This window comes from Pteropus alecto, unplaced genomic scaffold (genome assembly GCF_000325575.1).
Source record: "Pteropus alecto unplaced genomic scaffold, ASM32557v1 scaffold615, whole genome shotgun sequence".
Lineage (NCBI taxonomy): Eukaryota > Metazoa > Chordata > Mammalia > Chiroptera > Pteropodidae > Pteropus > Pteropus alecto.
Genome location: NW_006436373.1, coordinates 48,697 through 55,514, shown reverse-complemented (window position 1 = coordinate 55,514; position 6,818 = coordinate 48,697).

Below are 6,818 nucleotides of genomic sequence, written 5' to 3'. Positions count from 1 at the left end.
TATATTGAATTTTGTAATTATAATAATATTCCACTTCTGAGACTCCCTGGGTTAGCTTTTGATATGTAGCAGAGGCCCCTTTAGGGTCTGACTATGGCTGAAGAATCCGTTTCCAAGATGACTCATTCACGTGCCTAAAAAAATAGTACTGGAAATTTTGTTTCTCTCAATGTTGTTTCTCCATAGGCTGTTTTACTGTCCTTAGGACATGGTGGCTGGCACCCTGAAGGGAGCAATCTCAGAGAAATTCCAAGGAAAATCATCTCCAGAATATTCCGCTGGCCGCAGAGTTAAGTCCTATTTAATGTGGGAGGAAACTATATAAGGGCATGACTATCAGGAGGAAAGAATCATTGGGGTTCTTTGGAGTCTGGCTACCACAGAGGGTTAAACAGCAGTGGGTGTCCCTAAATAGCAACAAGAAAAGTGGATGTTAGCATTTACATTCTTTTTGATTCCCAAAATGATGACATACATACAAGTGGCAGAGAAATGATGGTAAGCCAGAAAAAATAACAGAGTCACAGACCCATGACCCCATTCCTTGATGCTCCCTGAGCTATTTGCTAATAGTTAATGGACATGACCCAAATCAGTCTCTCTTTTGCCCTTCAGGTATATCAGTGTTCATTTTTGCAGAGAAATAATTCTGCCAACCTAGAAAATCTAAAAAGTCTTTGTAGAAGCAACCTCTTGACTTTTTTCTTCCTAATCTCATATATATTTGAAGTATTTCAAACATTCTCAACTCTTTTTGCTGAGGTTCTCTTTAAACATAAAGGCATAGCATTCAATAATAGAGAAATAAGTAGCAAGACTCTCTTTTTATGTGGTGAGAGATAAGGGAGAAGGTAGACAGAACAAGAATGCGGGAGAGTCATGGAATGAAGACAAGAGAGATAAAGAAGAGAAGGGGAAAAAAGATAGAAAAAGAAAAGGAGAGAAAGTGAGAGGAGGGGGAAAAAGCATGAGGAGAAATAGTAGAGATTAAAGTTTTATTTCTAAGGCACATCATTTTCATGCCCTCAGAAACCTGGCCAAGAGCAGACAGAATAAATTATACCCATATTGTGAAATTTAAATTTTCACAAATTATACACATATTCCAAAATGCCTTAAATAATTCATTAACAATTCATGAATGCACAGAGAATATTAAGGCTGGAGATGGGGAATTTCTACAGATTTCCTCTACTTCTTGGTCCCTAACAGACCAGATCAAGTGTCCCCCTAATATGTATTCCTAATATGAACAAAGTTATTATTTCTGTGCCTGGATGTCATAAAAATCCCAAGAACAAGAATTCTCAGTCATGTCAAATGTGAGTACATTGGACAGCTCCTCATTCTATTCACACACTCTCCCTTGCTGTACAGTAATGCAGTTTCTCTCAGGTTTAGTAATTTTTCTCTGTTGCCTTCCTCTGAGGCCCATGACCAAAGCCCTTGTTAAGCACACTCTGTAAATATTTATCGTACTGGAGTCTGAAATACTTCATTCTTTACAAAGACATAATAATGCTACTTGCTTGTAATATAATTTCATGTGGTTAATATAATAGTATATTAAGAATATGAGACTCATTCTATGTTCATGTTGGTTTACAGTTTATTAATAGAATAATGTGCTTCACAGAGTTTAAAGAACACTGTTAAAAAGTTTTTAACACTGAAATTCTCAATACATTTAATATTCATCATAGTGTCACAGATGTCATAGCACTCCTTAAGACATCTCTTTTTTACATCCATCCTCAGGTCCCCTTTTCTTAGCTCTCTCACATCTCCCAGGTTCCTTCTTGAACTGAGGATGCTGAAAGCTTGTCTACCATCCCTGTGGCTAATCACTTCCCACAAACAAAACAGAATCCATTTTCCCTTACCAAGCTTCATTCGGGTATGCAATGTTGGTCTGGGCTTGTCGATTGAAGCAGAACCTGTCTGGGCCCTGGCTACTAGTGTGGAGCTCTCCTCTCCCACTGCCAGGAGAACTGTTCCTGGATTAGCACTTGTCATTATCACCTGACATGAATTTAGGCTTGGCCACCTACCAGGAGGGAGCCAGGTCTCTTGTCTCACTAAGTTTTATCCCCTTGGTCAGCAGCAGGTTCCTTTCTCTCCATTCGCTTCGCTCCTGGGAGACAGATAGGGGAGGGGGGTCATAATCCAATTATTACCATGGGAATTATGGCTAGAAGATGAGAGAGTCTCAATGTAAGAGAAAGAAAGGAAATACTATTGGGAACTCTGTATGGATGTGATGTATGATACACGAGCAGGTATAAAAAGATAATACACATGAAACTGGATTTTAAGTTGTTTGAATATACCATAAGGGGACTGTTATAATTTTGGAAAAAAAATAGTCAATAATGTGCAACTTAACTCCAAGATAATTTTCTATTTTGACAAGCTGACTGTGACTATAACAAGACTCAAATGAGGTGATATTCGTTAAAGCTATTTTTAATCCCTAAAGTGCTATACAAATGTTTGTAGGTGATAGGTTGATGATATTTTAGTATTACCTGAATCAATATGTCTCATATGAGATCTCTCAATGACTTTAAAATATACCTCACAAAATTGTCTGTGGTAAGAGGAATAGGTATAATTGTTTTAATTTCACAGATAAAGCTAATGTGTAGGACAAAACAATTAAAAAATACATATTCATATTTGACTTAGAACCAGGTCTCATGATTTTCTATTAGCTGTAGTTTCTATTGGGCCATGATGCTTCCCAGTATATAATTAGATCTGAAGTCCTCATCAACCTGATATGTAGAACACAGTCTTCTTCAATGGAATAAATTTTTATAGAAAGCATTTATAACTGAAGAGGACAAGCCGATAATTCATAATAGGAGATTTTGTGAGGAACAAATTCCTGAGACTAAGGTTCCTATCTGCCATTCTGGGAAACTCTATTCATTGCCTAACCCAGCAGGGATTCCCACGTACATTTTGTCCTTTGCTATAGAGAATCAAATCTTGGTCATCTTCACAGTTCTGGTTAGTAAAATAAGAGTGAAAATTTTGGTAGCTTTCTAGAAGAATTTTCTTTTTTCTAACAAATGAAAAAGTTGAAAGGCACCATTTCTTTTTATTCCTTTCTTGAATATAAATATGATGTCTGGAACTACAGCTGCCGTATTATAAACTTAAGGCAACTAGAATGAGGAAAATGTCAACCAAATCACAAGGACACTAGCCTAACATTCAAACAAACACCAGCAGCTGCTGAAAAAAATGGAAATTTTATTCGTTTAAGCCATAGGTATAGTTTTCTCTTTTTTCAACATTTTTGACATTTGACAAAATGTTAATATTTCTATACTTCAGAGGACACAATAGATAAAAGTTTGATGCAGATCAAAATTAGGAGAAAATATTTCCAACAAAGGGTAAATGTATCCCAAATATCAATCAGTCTTATAAACCAATAAGAGAAACAAAGTTTTTTTTTTCAGATACTACTAAATGCCTATAAAATTGTTAGAAATATTTAGTGACACTGGGAATTGGACATATCACAAATTGTTACTGAGCTGGTACAAAGTTACAAATAGGAAACTAATAGGAAACTTGAGAGAATTAGCTGAGAAAACACGTGGAAGGACACAGCAGAAACTCTTACCATTAGACTCTCATAGACATTGTCTCAGTATCAACCCCCTTTAATGCCTCCTTCTTTACCTGTACTTCCTCCTCTTCCTCTTTCTTCTCCTTCTTGTTTGGCTGTTTATACCCTTGTCAATGGTAATTTCAGTACATCTTTCTTCTCTGGACATATCCCCAGGTGAAGTATTCACTTGGATAGATGGATGAGTGAATCAATGGATGGAAGACTTTGATGTCTACAGCAAAATAGTAAACCAGATGATGTTTAACCCTGGAATCTGTTCTTTGCAATTTCTAAAAGAACATTTCCCATATAAAAATATCATGTGAACCACATACATAATTTTAAATATTCTAGTAGCAATACTTTAAAAAGCAGAAATAGCTTAAAGTGATTTTAAAATGTTTTATTTAATCCAGTATGTCCAAACTAATATTTCAACAGGTAACCCATGCAAACAATATTTAATGTGATATTTTATATTATTTTTTCTTACTAAATCTTCAATATCAGTGTATCGCTTACAGGCCATCTCAATTTGGACTGCCCACATTTTAACTGCTCAGTAACAGCATTGGCTAGTGGCAACCATATTGTATAGTGTGTCCTAGATCATTTATATTAAATCATTCAGAAGCCTTGTTTAGGTGCTTCTCCTTTGCATTTTATTCAGAGTTTCTTGACTAGAGGACATAATTTTATATCCCATCATACTCTCATGTTTTTGGTTTAAGTTGGTTAAGGTGTAAAATGTAACTTCTATCCAGGATATCTTAATTTAAGTGAGAATCCAGAAAACCTTTAGGGCCCAAAGGAATAAATGCTGTACCACTAGCATCCGTTTCTCAGATCTTAGATAACTTATTACTCACCCTTGCTTGACTACTATATATAACTCTATCTTCATTTCAAGGTGGGGAGGGGAAAAGGGAAGGAATACAGTGTTTGTGAACTCCGAAATCTCTAGCAGGAACCTAACATATTATCCTAAATCGAAAAACTCAAGAATCTTTCTCCACCTGGTCCTCTCATTCCAGATGGTTTCACAGGTTCCGTTTGGCTGCACTTTTCTTTCTGTGAGTACAGGGGTATGTCTGGAATCCTGTAGCATTGGATGGTATGGAAAAGAAGGGGAGGGACTGTTGCAGCATCATGAAGGGACCCAGCTGACATCCAACAGCCAAACAGTGAACACAAAGAGAGCAAGAAGGGTAGGGCGAGTGTATTCAGTGGAGAGCTTCAGTACCTACAGTAATAGTCCTGTGTCCTTGGGAAGTCAACCAAACATTCTGAGCCTGAGTTTCTGTGAGAAGAAAGTTTATGACAACCATCTCAGGTGTCTGAACACATGTACATAGGTTCCCACAGGTGAGCGTTATGTCATCATGTCACGTAACAAGTTATTAATTAAATGAATAACGATGAACACACTGAGCCCAAACAAGTGAGTCTAATTGTGAAGAGAAAAGCAAGGAGCTAGGGAGGAGGAAATGGAAATCAACAGCCTAAAGACCTGTTTTGGAGATAAATGATATTAAGCAGCATGTAAAAGTTCCCAGCATCAAATCACATAACCCAATGTACCAGGGTAAATGGCACCCTAAGAAATAGTTGTGATGTACAGACTTTCACTGCAGCAGAAAGTATTAAAGCAAGATACCAGAGAGCACTTCAAAACCAGGAAGATCGAGAGGAAAAACACCACAAAACTGAAGTGCATGCTTGGAATTGAAGAGACAGGGAGTTAGATTAAAAGGACCCCTGACCCCATTCACTGGCATGTTTAATAGTCTAACCTGAGCAGCGGATACAGCAGAGAGCAGTGATCAGGGTGAATCTGTCAGGAGGTCATATGTTTCCTGACTAAACACTGATTAGCATCCCAGCAGCACCTGAGACAACAACATCACAGGTTCTGTCTCCAACATTCTCACACATTGGGGCCAGGAGCCCATGGCCCTTCTCCTTGACTGAGGCAATAGAAAGTTTGTGGAGCTCAGAGCTTCCACTCAACAATGAGCACCTTTCAGAGTGAAGCAACCAGGGCTGTGGGCACAGATACTTGAAAACAGGAGATGAGGCACCTCCAGAGGCAGTTGGATGGCTGCATTTGGAGAGAGAAGATCTGCGCTAAATTTTGTATGAAATATTGCTGAAGAAGATCACTGACGTAAAATTTGGACAGATGTTTATAATATTGAAGGTTATCTCTCACACTGGAAGATCAGCACCATTGTACAAGGAGACCAGTTGTGCTCCAATTGGTCAGGAGGAAACAGCCCTGAAAAAGAGCATGAGAGATTTAGATTAGCCAAAGGAATTTCTTAGTGATGTTGGTACACAGCAGAAATGAGTCAGGTGTTTCTGGGGCTAGTACCCCCAAAGTCTTCACAAGTGACATGGTACGAAGTGACCAGGGAAGAAACACATATTCGTTGAGTGTCCACCATGCTCCAGGCATTCTGTTCTTACTCCTCTTAATCCTCACAACAATACTGAGAGATCATCTGCCATCATCCCTTTGTTAAAGATGTTGGAGATAAAGACCAGAGAAATTAAAGATTACACAGGATTACATGATAGCAAATGTTAAAATCAATGCTGAATACTTATGTTACTCTTACTGTATGCCAAGCACTGTCCTAAGCAGTTCTCATACGACAACCCTATAAGGTTGGTGATGCTATAGTTCCCACTTTCCAGATGAAAGTTACATAGCTAAAATGTGTTAAACTTGAAACTCAAACCAAGGCACCAGCTCCAATTCCAGATCTTTCCACCAATGTGTCACAACAACCTGCCTCATGCCTGACATGCTTAGGGGTTGCAAGGTGAGAATCTGACCACAGGCCCACCTGCCCTGGAGCCTGCCAGTGCTTCTGCCTCTGCTCGGCTGGCCATTTTCATTCCTGTGGATGTGGGAAGGTGCAGTGCTTAAGTAAGAATGAGCGGAAGACTTTGCTTTGCATAAAGCAAATAGAAGAGTTTCCGGTACAATAAAATATTCAACAAATACTTCCTGGTTTTATTATTTCATGCCTCCTGGCTTATACTTTGCTGCCATCTCTGTCCTAAAGCTCTACATTCAAAAAAGCTAGAGCTTGCATGCTGGCTAAATTTGGTCCTGGATTTAAATCCCAATTCTGCCACATACTACCGTTATGACCTTAGGCAAGTTACTTATTATTACGAA